Genomic DNA, 17,522 nt, shown 5'->3' with positions numbered 1-17,522 from the left:
CTTTTTGCATAATTTTTTCTTTCTACAGTTTCTGGCTTCGGAATGGAAATACTGAAGATTCCCATGGGACAGAGATTCCGATTCCTCACAGCTCTGTTGGTGACATTCAGAGGAAGGATGCAAGAGGTGAAGGTAAATCAGGGATATCCCAGGATGCAGCCATAGTTCAATATGTACTTCGGTTTCCCCTTTGCTGCTGCTACAACTCTTTATTTAAATTGTGGTAGCACTCACCCTTTTTCTCTCCAAAGGAGAAACAGGTTTTTTAGTTTATGCCTGCTTTGCCAGGTGTGGGTGGTGTTCTAAACAAGGTCAGAAACGCACCTTACACCTGGAGCAGAAGGTGGAGAGGTTTGTGGTGGTTCTTAGATCCTGCTGAAGTTTGTTTCACAGCCTCAGACAGACTCCTGAGAAAAGCTGCCTCCTGCAGAGACGTGCTTGATCCTTGCAGTCCACAGCTCCGTTCTCAGACATCGTCCTCATCTTGGAACTTCAGGCAATGTTTTGGATACCCTGGATCCAAGCCATGGAGCACCGTGGAGATCATGAACTTTACTCAGTATTCAGTGGGAAGCTGGCATAGAGCAAGGGGACAGGTTTGATGTACTCACAGTAGCCCATCTTGCTGAGGAGATGCTCTAGCTGAAGTTTCCTCAGGGCTGATGACTTCATGCCTGGGTTTACTGCCATGCTCTAGTACTGCTGGCAGATTAATGAAAGTATGTTTAGCAGAGGTGAGGTCATCATCCTCGAGGATGCGATGGAGTCTTCTAGCCAACCAGAGCTGGTAGAAAGCATTACTCATAGTCACTGCTACGGGATAACTTAGCATCAGTGAGGAATCCAAAGCCATGGTTATTTCTGGAAAACCCATTCCATGTTTTGCATGAAGAGATAATGGGTATTCATACAATTATGCAAATTGACATCCATTTCTCTTTTGAATCTATATTCAAGTTGCTTTTGCACTTTTCTTTCTGTTCCTGCATCCTTTACGCAGACCAGACACACATGCTTTGCCTCAGTAAAGACAGCTCAGTCTTGTATTCAGGGTCAGGAATAATAATTAAAGGACGTTTCTGGGCTTACCTCACTGTTTCCAGTTGCTTTCACAGCAGCTACTTGTGTCAGGCAAGGAAAATGCTGGTGTGGTTCTTATTTTGGGTACAATGCTGGTGCCTCCTCGGGAGCTGGCTGGCTCTCAACAGAACAGAAAGAGATGGGCTCAGTTCAGCACAGTGGTAGTAAAGGCAGTTGCACCAGCATAATGCAGTGATGAATCAGGCACAATACTTCCCAGAACGCTGCCTCAGCATAACACAGGCCCATGTGGGCTTTGCCAGCGGGAGCCGCTAAGTTACTGCACCTGCAGCAAAGATTCCAACAGGAATTCTGCATCTAAAGAACAACCTTCCATCTATCTGTAAGGCTAACTTGTGATTTTAGCATGATGTCAGAATACATTCCTGAACCACTAAACAAATCAATGCCATCCTTCGCCAGCAAAGAAAAAAACATTCCAGTTAACCTGAAAGAGGGGTAGCCATGAATCATTTGTTTCAATAAGAGAAAAAAGTAGAAAAGAAGAGAAAAGAAACTGCTCTCACAGCTTCTCAAAACCAGCAGGGCTAGTGCACCAAGGTGCCAAGAGCTTGCAACGTAAAGTCACTGGGCACTGAGGGGACTCTTAGAAGCACAAGATTGGATTTTAGTTAAATATGTAGGAAGACCAAGCAAGTCTCTTCTGTTTAGCTGCTGTCTACCACTCAACCTGGTCATCAAATCATCATAAGTGATATTTCTTTTAATACAGAGATGCCCCAGCAGAAAGTCTGTCATTGTGACCAACATTTCTATTTCATACCAAATTCAGTTAAGAAAATGGCATAAAACCAACTATTGCATTTAAGCATCATTGAGTCTCCACTTTACAGAGCACCTAGGAACTCCTGGAGATTCTGGAGACTTTTCTCCAGAGCCTGTAATATACTATATTTACAAGGCCTGCGGTACTCTGGGAATAGTTCTCTAGAGCCCAGCCTCAGATACATCACAGTTCATTTGGTTCTGGAGTTCCATCCACAGACATTATATGGTATTTTATTTTTACCCACCTCACTCTCAGAAGGTTTAAGATATTAAAAAAAATTGTGTTGATTTATTGAAGTCACTTCCATCCCTCTTCTACAGATCAGACTAATACAACATCATTTTCAAGGTTCATTCAACTTCTGAATTATTCATGAAAGTTGAAACTAAAATTCATTACAACACCTCTATCCATAAATGGCCAAACAGAGCGTCAATAAACATTGAGAATACCATAAAGTACAGACCCTTTAAAATTAGGGACTAAATAAACCATATTCCAAATCACGACACTCGGTATCAATACTGAACATCATGAACCATGCTTGATCAGACAGTGTCCTCCATACTCAGACACTTGCAATGCTCCTAACAATGTCAACATTTGCTTGTTTGAATACTTGGGGGGAAATGTGCTTAAAAACATACCAAACTGGAAGATGGAAATTATAGTCACATCAACAGTTGAATGAAGTATAGCTGTAACCGTGGCAGAACTGCAGAAGAGCTCTGTGTGGCTCAAAAGCGTGTCTCTCTCACCAACAGAAGTTGGTCCAATAAAAGATATTACCTCACCCACCTTGTCAGTCAGATCAACAGTAACACAAGAACAATGGAAATGCTAGGTAGTTCTGATAGTCTATAGACATCTGTATATTATATTTAAGTGGTGTCCTGCATAATTATTTGGGTCTATGTGCATCTGCTTCCTCTTCCCTTCCCCTTCCCGCCCGCCCCCCAAATGCAGATTGCAACAGAGGGAGAAAAAGTTGCAGGAATCATTAGGGAAGTAGATTTGTATAGGATGTATGCAAGGAGAACATCACTTTCCCTACAGCACTCCTCCTGCCATGCTGCCAACATGTGAATCCAACTGCCCTCTCAAAGCAGTCAAGCATATTGCAGACGTTGCATCACATTACGTGACTGCTGCTCTGAGAGGTAGCAACCTCCCTTCTGTGGCTTTGACACCCAAGATCCACTGGGTGGACCATCCATGTTTCACTTGCTAATCCTGTCCATAGATGCTCTGCATCCACCTTCTCCCAGCTCCTTGCCATGCAACATGGAGACACTCCTGAGAAGGTGCATATTTCCAGGTAGGTCTTCCCCTTCCCCATCTTTGGATATATTTAACCCAGATTACAGTTTAGCTCTGTCCTTCTCTAGTGGCTGGCTCTGTGGTTTATGAGTCTGTTACTAGCTTTGGGAAAACAGAGTTAGCTTTGCAGTAGACACTTGTAGTTATAGATCCAAGAGCCATAGTTTTAATCTTTGCTCTGAGGGCTTATCCTGGGGTGTCATGTTACACTATAAAAGAGGACCAGAGGCCTTAATAAATTCCAAGCAAACGTTTTTTGCCATCCATGTGATCATGGAGTATTTGACCCCTTCCTCCTTTTGCACTTACTAGATCAGTTATCTCAAAAGCTGGACTCAAATAAGATCTTGGTTTTATTTCCTACCCTTGGTTTGCTCACCCCCTGGGTTCAGCGCCCGCATAACAGTGCTCAAACTGGAGCAAGCAGTCTGGCCCAGCACTCAGCCTAATCTACCGTGACAGAAAGAAACATTCTTTCACACACAACCTTTGGAACCTACTGCTAATCAAGATGTACGTAATTGACCAACACACATTCAAATCCCCAGCTTGAAGTCTATTTTCTCAGGTCAGAGGCTCCACACTGTCTCAGCGATATTTAGAAAACCGAATGGGAGTGCAGTAGATCTATTGGAAAACACAAAATGCCATGACAAGGCCAGTTCTAGCTTACTGGAAACACAGTACATTGTTGAACTCCACATTTTGATATAGAGACATTAAGCTGTTGATCCAGCCAGCCAGGAGTTTCAGAGAGTGTTCTAAAGATGAACTTTGGTGCCCAGTTCTAATTAAAGTGTTCTGTCAGACATATTACAGGAGAAAAGGGAAAGATCGGTGATGAAGTTCATAGAAAAACTACAGGTTTGGGGATGAATTTTCAGAGATCAGCTCAATTGGTGATCCAAGTAAAATGCTCGTGTTTTGTTACCTCCAATGCTTGCTTTTCTGCACGTTCTCCAATTTATGAGAAAAACTGTATTTTCTCTGCAAGAATTTACACTGAAACACTGTGAAATGTATTACATGGAGATTAGTGGTAATGGCAGCTGTAGTATCTACCTACCTGCTGGAAATTTGCCAAAGTGCACCTTTTAGCAAGGAAATGAAGTGAGTATTTCACTGTATACGCACTCTTATGGAACAGTAATATCACCTTTTAACTCAAGCTGTCTGGAAAACAGTCCCATTTAATGAAAAATTGGGACTTGAACTTGGATATCCCACATGAATTCATTAACCAGTGGGTTATAGCACCGCATCTCCTTCTCTCCTATTGGAGAGTTTGTGTAATTAAATATTCATTGGGCAGGGAGAGGGAGACTGACTCTGTAGCCTGGTGGTTGGGGCACTTGGCTGGGATCTGAGAGACCCAGGTTCCCGATGAGAATTTCATTGAAACACACATTTCCATAAAACATTTTAGAATAATAGAATTGTAGAACTGGAAGGGATCTCAACTGGTCATCTAGTCCAGTCCCCTGCAGGACTAAGTACTATCTAGACCAGCCCATTTCTGTTTTTACAAAACTGCATTTTTGACAGACAAAAGTTTAATTTTTCCCCCCAAGCCCATTCTACTTTTAACTGCGATTTCGTGTAGAATAGTTTAACTTTTTGCACATAGCAAAGACTTCAAAGTAAAATTTATCACTTATTCTAATAAGAATGTTAACTGAGCCATTAAAAGTATCATGCTTGGGAAAAAATCTTGTACAACAGAATTAACATATGTTCAAAGTTCTGCAGCAGAGTGATAATAGAAAGCTTTTATTTGTATTGTAGTAACACAAAGGGACCTCTATCACAGACCAGGATCCCATTGTGCTTGGCACTGTACAGACATAAAGAGACAGTCCCTGTCTGAAGGACTTAGATTTTTAGAGTAATTTCTATAGAATATTATTGGTTTAAATCCTTATTAAGTTCTTTAGGACTTTCATAAGACTATGCAAGTATTACACAACCAGAGCTTCTGTAAGACATAAGATGTTTCCTTAAAATACTTTGCTTTCCAGGACCAGAGTTTTGCATTACCCAGCGAATAGCAGAGTAAGTGATTTTTCTTACCAAGATTTACACTTATATTAACAATTTTAAATTTGAGATTTAGATAAAAGTGGTTTGAGATTTAATAACGAGGCTAAGCTAGTCGCAATCAACAGGCTTCTAAATATTAAACCAGTCATACACTACAAAACGCAATCCATGTAAGGTGAGCATTATATGCAAATATTTCTTTGGCAGGAAGAGAAAAGTAGAGGAATAATAAATTGTCTCCAGGAAGTATGTTGGGTCTTTCCTGTACTGAACCCCCAAAAGATCATATTAGGGGACAGCTCCAGAGCAAGGGAGTTTGGTTTTTGCAATTTCAGGCCAGGATGCTGTGGCTGACATGACCTGTGGTAAAGGATCATTAACTTGTTCTACTAGTGCCCCAACTCATAAGAGCAGAAATGGATTGGGGATGGGAAGAAGAGCCCTGTGTTTGAGTGCAGGTTGACTATCAAATGATTTCCCATGCGCTCTAGTGCCAGGTTAGGGCAGTAGCATAGATTAATAGGTTCTAAGGCCAGAAGGGACCACTGATCATCGATTCTAGTCTGACCTCCTGTGTAACACAGGCCAGAGAACTTGCCCAACATAATTCCTGTAGCTGATCTTTGAGAAAAACATCCTCGTCTTGATTTTAAAATGGTCAGTGATGGAGAATCCACCATGACTCTTGATAAATTATACCAATGGTTAGCTCCTCTTACTGTTAAAAATTTACACCTTACTTCCTGCCTGAATTTGTCTAGCTTCAACTTCAGCCATTGGATCATGTTATACCTTTCATCAGCTAGACAGAAGAGCTCACAATCAAATATTTGTTCCCCATGCAGGCACTCACAAACAATAATCAAGTTACCCCTTACCTTTCTCTCTGTTAAACTAAACAGACTGAGCTCCTGGAGTCCATCACTATATGGCAGGTTTTCTAACCTTTTAATCATTTTCATGGCTCTTCTCTGAACCCACTCCAACTCATCAGCATCTTTCTTGAATTGTGGACACCAGAACTGGACACATCCCAGCAGTGGTCACACCAGTACCAAACACAGGGTAAAATAAACTCTCTACTCCTACCGGAAATCCCCTATTTATACATCCAAGGATCACATCAGCCCTTTTAGCCACGGCGTCACATGGGGAGCTCATATTCAGCCGATTATCCACCACGACCCCCATATCTTTTTCAAAGTCTCTGCTTCCCAAGGTACAGTCCCCCATCCTGGAAGCACAGCCTACTTTCTTTGTTCCTAGATGTTCACACTCACTCTGAGCCATATTAAAACGCATATTGTTCTCTTGCACCCAGTTTACCAAGCGATCCTGATCACTCTGTCACGTGACCTGTCCTCTTCGTTGTCTACCACTCCTCAATTTTGGGGTCATCTGGAAACTTTATCAGTGATCATTTTACGTTTACTTCCAGGTCATTCATAAAAGTGTTAAATAGCATAGGGCCAAGAACAGATCCCTGAGGAACCCCATTAGAAACACCTGCTTGACGATGATTCCGTGTTTACAATTACTTTTTGACACCTGTCAGTTAGCCAGCTTTTAAGCCATTCATTGTGTGCCATGTTGATGCTATAGAATTCTAGGCCGTTGGTTTTTTAAATCAAAATGTCCTGCAGTGGAAGTTTAAAAGAATTGTCAGCTAACTACATCACAGTGTAACCATTTTGAAGGCCTCAGAATGCTTCTGAAGAGCAGCGAGATTCTCTTTTTATGGAGAACTTAGGATACTGTGCTAGGCTGAGACCCCGCAAGGTGCTGAGCGACTTCGACTCTCATTGGCTTTGGGAAATGCAAGAGGTGTTCAGCACATCGCAGGACTGATCCACGTGAGAATGGCCATGAGCTAGAGGTGAAGGTGGGAGGAAGGTTCTCTCTCCACTCACTTCATGCACAAAGAACATACGTTTCTCCCACTATTTGTACTGCTGTTCAACCAAATATGAGAAAGAGGCATGAACAATGCCTTCTGCTCAGTATGTAGAAGCTGTTACAGCGCCCTTCAACGACTGTCCAGCGATGGCTGCATGGGGAGGCTAGGATGAGTAAGTGAGCAGGGCAGTGAGTCTAGAAAGTAAATTGTTTGAGGGAGGTATCTGTGCTGAAAAAAAAGGGAGTGAGTAAGTGGCCACATTCTGCGTTGCTCTCTCAGTAGGAATCCTGAGTTCTCCTGGATCATGTGCTTGAAGGGAAGTTTGATTCCCCTGGCTGGCATTCTCTTCTTGCAAGAGAATAAATCACTATTCCTATTTTAAAAGGACATGCTGGAGCCTAGATGTACTTCTGGAGGCAACTAAGACAATATAAATGCTCTATTTTCTGTCTTTTTGCCTCCAGTCCCTTAGTGAAGAAATTAAATCTGGGCTGAGCTGTACAGAGATAATGAAAGGACACACAAAACTCAAAGAGAGGCTACAATATATCCAATCATCGGAAAAGAGGGGGATAGTAGGACAGAGATTAAAGCTGTATGTCACAGTACAGCAGAAGGCAGAATACAGAAAATCCTAGGAGATATCATCTCCTAAATCATCTCTGGATAACTGCCGTGCAGTCACATTTGATGGCTTTTCAGATGTTCCAGTCTGTGGCAGCTCCAGCTTTTCCCAAATGGGAACAGCAGGATGCACCACTGTGTCTCAATTTTTATTTATTATAATTGGCTCTTTTGAATAGTCGGGAGCCTTGGCAACAGTCGTTAAGGAGAGCACTTGCAAAAATCCACACAGCACTAGAACATGCAATCACCACAGAAGAGCGTACAGTAATCCTTTTAAATCACAATATACAGGCCCTTTTAATCTGCTTCCATCAGACAAGCTCTTAGAGAATGTACTGTAAAAGCCTCTTCCTCACTCTTCGTTGCCTGTATGAAACAGTCATTTTCAGTTCTTGGTAAGAGAGGTTTTTTGGTGGTAATCTTCTAATTCTTCCGGTGCACACAGAGAATTCGTTATTCCTCAGATTCGTCTCATTTTGAAAGAAAAAACAAAAGTTATTGTTGGCCCAATCAAACCAACACTCTGATGAAACACAGAAGGGTTCATGGCATTTCCAAACAGCAGGGTTAGCTAGTTACTGCGTCACAGAGAATGGGTACTTGATGAAACCATGTTCTTTCATCCTGACTGTCTCCAGTTTGTTGCTTCAAAATCCTAAATAAGACTTTAGAGATGCTTGGAAAAGCCAAACTCTTCCAGTGGATAATTTATGCATTAAAAGGGTCTGATTTTTTTTCTAGAACATATTGAGCTTTCTGCAGGGCTTCATTTCTAGAGCAAAAGGTACATTTTTGTTCTGATTCAAATGACATTTTCATTTCATCTTAAAATGTGGTGCCCTTTGGGATTTTTTTGAAATAAAGATTTCTGGTTGGGCATTTTTTCTCCCCTCTTGTTTTCTTAATTAAATACATCCCTCGCTCTTTCTTCCCCACAAAAAACGAGAAAGCTAGCTAAACAGAAATTAAAAGGAACAGTAATAAGGGTGAAATGCCTGCAAGCTGCATGGAAACTTTTTTAAAAACATCATTCTAGAGGCTCAAACTACATGTATACTCAAAATAAAATTTAAAAGAAAAACCCACAGCAAAACAACTCCAAAAATGTCAGTATGGACAGTAAACAACCAAACTGAAAGACGTAGTTAGAGACAAAAAGACATACTTTAAAAGAGGAAGTCAAATATGCCTGAGAAAAATAGAAAGGAGCATAAACTCTGACAAGTCGAGTGTAATTAGGCAGGCCAAAAAAGACTCTGAAGAGCAACAAGCAAAAGACATAAAAAGGAATAGCAGAAAGCCTGCCAAATAATCAGTGGGGCTACTGGACGATCGAGGTGCTCACCCAAGGGAGACAAAGCTGTTGCGGAGAAGCTAAATGAATTCTTTGCATCGGTCTTCACTACAAAGGCTGGGAGAGAGATTCCCTCACCTGAGCCATTCTTTTTAGGTGACAAATCTGAGGCACTGCCCCAGATTGAGGTGTCAATAGAGGAGGTTTTGGAACAAACTGATAAATTAAACAGTAACAAGTCACCAGGACCAGATGGTATTCACCCAAGAGTCCTGAACGAACTCAGATATGCAACTGTAGAACTACTAACTGTGGTATGTAACCTATTACTTACATCAGCCTCTGTACCAGATGACTGGAGGACAGCTAATGTAATGCTGATTTTAAAAAAGGCTCCAGAGGTGATCCTGGCAATTACAGGCCGGTAAATCTAACTTCAGTATCAGGCAAACTGGTTGAAACTATAGAAAAGAAGAATACTATCAGACACATAGATGAACACAGAAGAGTCCACCTGGGGAAGAGTCAACATGGCTTTTGTAAAGGGAAATCATACCTCATCAATTTATTAGAATTCACTGAGGGGGTCATGTGGACAAGGATGATCCAGACGAGATAGTGTATTTGGACTTTCAGGATATGTTTATACTACCCGCCGGATTGGCGGGCGGCGATCGACCCCCCGAGCACTCTCCCGTCGACTCCTGTACTCCACCGGCATGAGAGGCACAGGTGGAGTTGACGGGGTAGCGTCAGCAGTCGACTCACTGCAGTGAAGACACCGCAGTGAGTAGACCTAAGTACGTTATTCACGTAGCTGAAGTTCGTAACTTAGATCAATTCCGCCCCCAGTGTAGACCAGGCCTCAGAAAGCCTTTGACAAGGTCCCTGACCACAGGCTCTTAAGCAAAGTAAAGAGTCATGGGATAAGAGAGAAGGTCCTCTCATGGATCAGTGACTGGTTAAGAGACAGGAAACAAAGGATAGGAATAAATGGTCTGTTCTCAGACTGGAGAGAGGTAAATAGCAGGGTCCCCCAAGGATCTGTACTGGGACGAGTGCTGTTCAACATATTAATAAATGATCTGGAAAAAGGGGTAAACAGAGAAGTGGGAAAATTTGCAGACTATACAAAATTACTCAAGATAGTTAAGTCGAAAACTGACTGAAGAGTTACAAAGGGATCTCATAAAACTGGGTGACTGGGCAATAAAATGAAAATTCAGATGAAATTCAATGTTGATAAATGCAACATAATGCACATTGGAAGAAATAATCCCAACTACATATACCACATGAGGGAGTCCAAATTAGCTGTTACCTGTCCAGAAAGATCTTGGGAGTCATTGTGGATAGTTCTCTGAAAATATCTGCAGCAGCACTCAAAAAAAGCGAATAGAATGTTAGGAACCATTAGGAAAGGGATAGACAATAAGACAGTAAATATCACAGTGCCACTATATAAATTCCTGGTATGCCCACACATTGAATACAGAGTGCTGTTCTGGTCACCTCATCTCAAAAGAGATATATTAGAATTAGAAAAGGTACAGAGAAGGACAATAAAATTATTCAGGGGATGAAACAGGTTCCAGATGAGAAGAGATTAAAAAGACTGGAACTGTTCAGTTTAGAAAATAAACTACTAAGGGGGGATATGATAGAGGTCTATAAAATCACAAATGGTGTGGAAAAAGTGACTAGAGAAGTGTTATTTACCCCTTTACATAACGCAAGAACAACGGGTCAGCCAATGAAATTAACAGGCAGCAGGTTTAAAACAAACATAAGGAAGTATTACTTCACATAATGCACAGTCAACCTGTGGAACTCATTGCCGGGGATACTATGAAGGCCAAAAGTACAACTAGGTTCAACAAAGAATTAGATAAGTTCCGGGAGGATAGGTCTATCAATGGCTATTCGCCAAGATGGTGAGGGATGCAACCCCATGATCTGGGTGTCCCTAAATCTCTGACTGCCAGAAGCTGGGAGTGGATGACAGGGGATGGATCACTTGATAATTGCCCTGTTCTGTTCATTCCCTCTGAAGCATCTTGCACTGGCCACTGATGGAAGACTGCCTACTGACCCAGTATGGGCATTCTTATGTTCCCCCAGAGGAAGGGGGAGAGGGAGGGGGAAAAAGGGAGGAAAGCAAAATCCAAAAAATGCCCCAATTGACAGCACTTTAAGTCAAAATAGAAAAATTTGTTTCAGAATTTGTTCAAAAAATAAATTTTTAGTTTTTTTATTTTCCAATCAGAAAAATCAAAGTTCTGTCATAGAAAGAAAAGAAAAAGTAAATTCAATCAGCTCTAATCATTACTCACCAAGCCTAAAATTCAAGACATGCAAAACAGAGTCCTATAACAAGGACACCTCTATGGACACAGAAGAAAACCCCCTTTCCCTCAGGAAGACCCTAGCAAAGGGAACCTCTATAAAAACACCAGGGTACGCCCAGTAGACATCCTCCAAGCCCCATTGTGTATAAATGCACTAGATATACTGCCCAGTTGCCAATATTTTCTATTTCTCTCACTGCCTATCAATTCACCTTTATTTAAGGGTCATTGGTCAAAGCCACATGCTACCCACATAAAATCAATTTTTAATATATTAGTTTCCGGCTGTTCAGACAATAAGTTCTCTTAGTTTCTAGCAACATATTGATAGATACTGCATAGCTTGCCAGAGGAAAGGGCAATATTTACTGTGGCCTTATGTTAATTAGCTGATGCCAAATAGAAAACAGAGTTATACAAAAAACGGCAGAGGGTGTTCTAAACCCTGAGGGTTATGTGGAAGAAGGAGCAAGGGCTGGGGACCGAGACATCTCACCAAACTCAGTCACCACTGGCCAGTTTTGAAGCTACTCCAAAAACACTTTCTACAGAAAGCCATCCAGCTTCTGGGATTCAGCCAAGCCCACACACAGTTGTACTTCCCCAAAAAGCACTTTAAGAATCTATATATCATATAAATTATTAATGCATCTAACCTAAGAGCTTGCTGACAGGTACCGGACAGATACACAACTCTGCATTTCTGTTGATGCCAGGTATTCCCAAGGAAATTGAGGAACTTTTCTAACTGGCTTGTTTGAGAGTGTTGTCAGCAGAAAGGTTCAGGTGGGGTTATATCCATTTCTCCTCTCCAGCACAGAGTTAAAATGTTGATTGCACAGAGTAGTTTTCCATCAGAAAGATCAGTGTTGTCTGTGTTTGACATTTAGAATATTGATCATCCATTAAGGCAATGAAAAATTTACCATACAAAAAGAGAAAGGTCTGTACTAGTTTCTGATCAGGCAACAAACAGGCCACTTTAAAAACAAAAAAGAGGTGCCATTTCTAGGAAGTGGAGTACTTCCTTCCATGTTCCCCCATTCCGACCCTGGAGGAGGAGGAGGAGGGGGAGATGTTCTTCACATCCTTTGCTGAAGTCACCCCCAGTATTTCTTACTTTATAAGTCCTGTATCAGGACCCTAAGGAGAATCAGTCTTTCTGATTAGAGAAAACCCAGACCAGACTCCTCTGGGAGCCAGTCAGTGCAGTTTCTCAGTAGGCCACACTCCCACTGTTGCCAACTTTCACGAGGTAAATAAGCACCCCAACTTTCACAATAAACCAAAAATCAAGCTAATCCCATTTCAAAACAAGGCCAAAACAAGCCTATCCCTAAGAACCCCAACACGATATGTGACTAGATCCCCCTGGCCTGCAGCCTGGGACTGTGGTGGGCCTGCTGTGCGCCCCTGACACTCTCCCACCCTTGCCCCTGCTTGCTGGGAGCCAATCAAAAAAAAAGAAGCAACAAGCAACAAGCCAAAAAAGCAACAAGCTACAAGCCAAAAAAACTAGCCAATAAGCAACTCACAAGCCAATTAAGCCAAAAACAAGCCCAATTTCTGTGTTGTTTTTTTTTTTTTTTGTGGGTTTGGCATGTCTGCACATTCCCCGCTTAGTGGGCAAATGCTGCGGCCATAGCACTTCCAGCCACTAGTTTTCTAGGGACACAGGGCATGTCTACACAGCAAAGAAAACCCATGGCTGGCCCATGCCGGCCGACTCGGGATCACGGGGCTGTTTCAGTCCTGTGTAGACTTCCAGGCTTGGGCCTGGGCTCTAGAACTATGCAAGGTGGGAGGCTCCCAGCGCTCGGGCTCCAGCCTGAGACCGGATTTCTACACATCAGTGAAACAACACCGCAGCCCAAGTCATCTGGCATGGGCCAGCTACAGGGTTTTCTTTGCTGTGTAGACAAAGGCCAAGACTGAGAATCAAAACAGGTTTCCAGAAGCCATTTTCAGATTACAGACACTCTCTAGGACTAGATCACGTACTGCATAACAGGCCATGTTCTCACTGCTTTAAAAACAAAAGTGTGTGTTTTTATATCTCGTGGTAAGTAACATGCATGAGCATGCCTAAGATACAAACACAGAGCAGATCAGGCACTTTAGGTTTCTCGTGAGGTAAATTTGCCAAAGTCAACCCCTGGAGGAGGTATAAGGCTATTTATCTCACAGAAAAACTGAAGTGCCCAGTGTTCGCTGTGTTTTTATCTCAGGATAGCGTCCACGTGTTATTTATCCCAGAGGCGGAAAACGCACCTTAGCAGTGAAGCCAAGGCCTCAGTGAGTCAGGATTCAAATTCCCATTTGGTTCTTAGGCACCTTTGAAAACATTGAGCACAGAGCACACACAGTCCTAGATTTATAACAGCTTCGAAGAGCTGTCACTTGTTGAGCGTACACCACATAACATTTACTCTTAAACATTCCAACCAAGGAAACTGTAAAGTACTTAACACTTATTGTGCTATTGCAAATGTATATGGGCGCTGTTCCTAATTAGTCAATGCAAGGAGATAATGAAGACAACATGTATTTGCAGAAATGTTCCAGTAATGGTCTCTTTTCATTTCAAGGCTTCAGTTCATGTTGCTGTAACAATAGCTTCCATTTCATGAGCCATACAGGTAGTATTGTCTGCAAACTACGGCCAAATAAAAGGAAGTCTCCCCCCATCATAAACATGGCTAAGTAAGGGAACAAGCATACTTTACAGGAATCTCATCAAGTCACATCTACGTTTGCTAGAGCCAGACAACCAAAATTAAGGGCCAAATTTGCACACTTAACTGAGATCATAGTCGGGCCCTGTAGCGGGGTGGTCACCATGCTCTGGCCCTATAAAAGAGCTGCAGGGCCAGAAGGCAGGGGAGTCTCACTCTAGCCCTGGAGTGGGAAGGGCGAGCTGCCTGAGAGGAAGATACCAGAGGTAGAGCAGTGTTGGGGAAAAGGGCAAGAAGAGCTGGGAAGCTCCAGCCTGGCAACTCCCCAGGCTGCTGCCTTGCTAAAGGCCTACACAGGTACTGGGGCTGCAGAGGTGCAGCCCGGGGACAGGCAGAGGCAGCTGGTCCAACCCCCTTGCCAGTGATGAGTGGCCATGACAGAATGCAGTCTGCCCCAGGGAAAGGGGGCTGGACGATGACTGGCAGTAGCCACTGAGGCAAGGTGGGTTTAGGGGGTTGGGGTTCCTCTGGGAGGGGAGACCCAGGGTTAGGGGGTACTGCTGGGGGCAGAACCCCGAGGTAAAGGGGCATCAGGGGGTCCGGGAGGGACATGGGGGCCCTAAGGCAGGTGAGACACCGGCCTGCAGAGGGCGCTCCAGGCGGGACAAGAGCTAATTCCCAAGATGACTAGCAGGAGGCACCGCAATGGTGAGTCTTCGACCTCGCTACAGGCCCGAATATTAACTCTTTACCATGATTATTTATGCTAGGATAATTAACTATCCTCCACTTCTGTTTTCCTCTTGCAGTACAGGATATAATTTAAACTTAAACAACCTATTGATAGGCATTTCTAGATTCACTATGATTGCAGTGTCTTCCTTTGGAGTCTTCAGCCAGAAGGAGATTGTGATGGGTGTGCAAGTCTATCGGAGTGCTCATGAAATTACCTGTGTCTTGATGCTGCAAAATCTGTTAAAGTATCTGAATCCAAGGCAACCCAAATGTTGTCATTTCACTGTATTAGCTATTCAAGAGGATTTTCCAAATACCAAAATAATTGAGAACATTTAGTGTTGTGCATTTAATTAAAACATTGCGTGTGCATGATGGAAAGTTTGGCACATGTGAGAGTCTGAAACTAGGTTCAGATGACGTTTCTGAAAGATCTAGATCAGCTTCATTTCATACAGAACCTTTCACACAAACTATCCAACCCGGGTTTTACCAAGTTAGTAATTGCAGCAGAGAAAGAAATTAAGAGACAGCAGCAAAAGGAGCTTTTAGATGGGACTTGAAGGGAGGTGAAGAGCCAGTGAGGGAGGAAACCTTTAATAGATTTGAAAGAAAGGTTTGAAAAAAAATCTGACCTGACAAGCTGTATGCTCTGGTCTAGTCCAGTGACATCAGAGCCGAGACAGTAAGCCTCCTTATGGATCACAAAGAGACATCTCATATGGAAACGATAGCATCACTACTGGCTCCAGTCCTTGTTCAAACCATGCTGGGTCTCTCCACGTCATACCAAGTCATTCAAGTCTGCAAAAGGCAAGATTCCGTGTATAACCTTGCCTCACTGCTATGCTATAAATATCCCTCACTGCAAAGGATAACTGATTAACAGAGGAAGAATAGGGATCATGGGCAGAAACAGCAGATAGAGTTTTCTTGAGAGAGAGAGAGAGAGAAATTTGCAGTGTGCCCTGGCCAGTTGTGATAATGGTGGAAACATCCTGATATACAAGAGGCTCTAGTTATTGCTAAATTGCTCCCAGTCAGCATGAGACACCTCGGACTCCATACCATACGGCTGTGAAGCACAAGCGGTAGACACTTCACTAGAATGTCCACCTGTCCTGGTTGGCTGTCTCTCCCCCCGTGGCTACAGATGTAGCAGCACAACTTAAATTGGCCCCAACCAACACGGTTATAGTCACTCATTAAATCCTGCTAAACACTGCAAAGACACTAGGTTAGAATCCAGCAAGGATCGCCTGCTGCTCTCTCAACAATTCAAAGAGTAACCTCTGTGGAAGCATGAAGGTTCTGAATCTGTATGTACTTTCAATTGGACAGCGAGGTGAACATGGAAACCCAAGCTTTGTTGTAGCAGAGAGTCAGGAAAAACATCTTCTCTTGTTCCACAGCTTCCCAGGTGCAATTACGTTCTAGCTGGAATGCAAACAGGGCAGCCCTTGCTCATGGCTGCGGAGATAGAACTCTAGAAGACAGAGCTGAGCATTGTGGAAGTGAAACTTTCTGTTTTTAAAAGGCAGCCACATCTACTCAGTAGATGGCACAGTTAAGCACCTATGTGCAGTTTTAGTGATAAGTAGAACATTACTTCTGTTCTGTGTTCATGAAAGATATGTTCTGTTCAGGAACAGTCATATGACTCATACTTTAGAAGAGAATTTATTGTAGGAGTTATGGTGTTAGAAAGCTATCCCTTTCCCCAAAGGAAAACATCAAAGTATGGCTGTTAATTTTATAAGTCATCAGCGGCTTATTTTTCCATACATAGTAGGCTAGAACCAATCAGGAAACCTGACTTTAATCTGTTCAGAAGTCTAATGGTCTGATGCATCACAATACAACTTTGAAAATTCCTTTTGCTCACATTAAAGTATTTGTACCTAATGAAGATAGTTCAAAAAGATTTAATATGTAGGCACATCTGATTCCTCAGCTTCATTACAATTTAGCGGCAAAGAACATCACTTTTTTGTAATTTACACGTTTAAGTTAAACACCATCAAGCCATGGAAAATTTCAGAAAATCTACTTGCACAATTTCATTTCAATTCATAGCGCTGTGAAGAGATAGGATATATAGAGCTGGGAGAACTTTTTGGCCCACACTTTGTGTGGTGGAAAATGCCAATTCAGTGACAGTAAAACATTGTGAATTTGTTTCAGTTTTGTTGAATTGTTCATTTAGAAAAATAACCAAAAACTGATGTTTTTGTTTTGACATTTACTAACAAAATGTTACAAATTGTTGGTTCAAAACGACTTTTGAGATTTCCTTTCTGAATTAAAAAAAAAAATCAAAATGTTAAAAAATGCTCAAAATCTAAATGAAACATTTTGTTCAACCCAGAGTGTTTTAACTGTGATTCACCAGAAATTTAAAAAAAAAAAATTAATTTCCAGTCAGACCTGAAAACTTTTTTTTAAACTTTTCAAAGTTGCCAATGATCTGAAAAATCAGCTAGTTATTCACTCAGCTCCGTTGATAATAGTCAGGGCACCTATCTACATATCCTGCCTTAACCTGGCATTTTCGAGACTTTCTGCTTTTAAGGTCAGACCTTCACTCTAATTTTAGTAATTTCTCTTTTGTTAAAAAGGAATAGTAAACTGACCTGGTCAGTTAAGCAATTATCTTCACTAATCTCAGTTAAAGTTTCTAGATATCTACTCATCTATTTTTATGATAAAAAGGCCA

General features: G+C 42.1%; 1 protein-coding gene across 5 annotated transcripts in view; it reads right to left on the bottom strand.

The window, feature by feature from the left end:
* The window catches only part of CORO2B (coronin 2B), a 142,233-nt gene that overhangs the window by 79,276 nt on the left and 45,435 nt on the right, over positions 1-17,522 (bottom strand). Inside the window, exon 2 of one of the 5 annotated variants that reach the window (XM_073304470.2) lies at positions 15,442-15,610. The exons of 3 other annotated variants lie outside the window; for them this stretch is intronic. The gene's annotated coding sequence lies outside the window, so the exon portion shown is untranslated. Of the gene's footprint in view, positions 1-1,089; positions 1,163-15,441; positions 15,611-17,522 lie in introns of those variants that run through there. One more of the 5 variants, XM_073304473.2, reaches the window with a different exon arrangement.

The sequence above is a fragment of the Lepidochelys kempii genome, chromosome 10, assembly GCF_965140285.1.
Source record: "Lepidochelys kempii isolate rLepKem1 chromosome 10, rLepKem1.hap1, whole genome shotgun sequence".
Lineage (NCBI taxonomy): Eukaryota > Metazoa > Chordata > Testudines > Cheloniidae > Lepidochelys > Lepidochelys kempii.
Note: the sequence above shows the minus strand (reverse complement) of the source record. Positions and strands in the feature narration are given on the sequence as shown.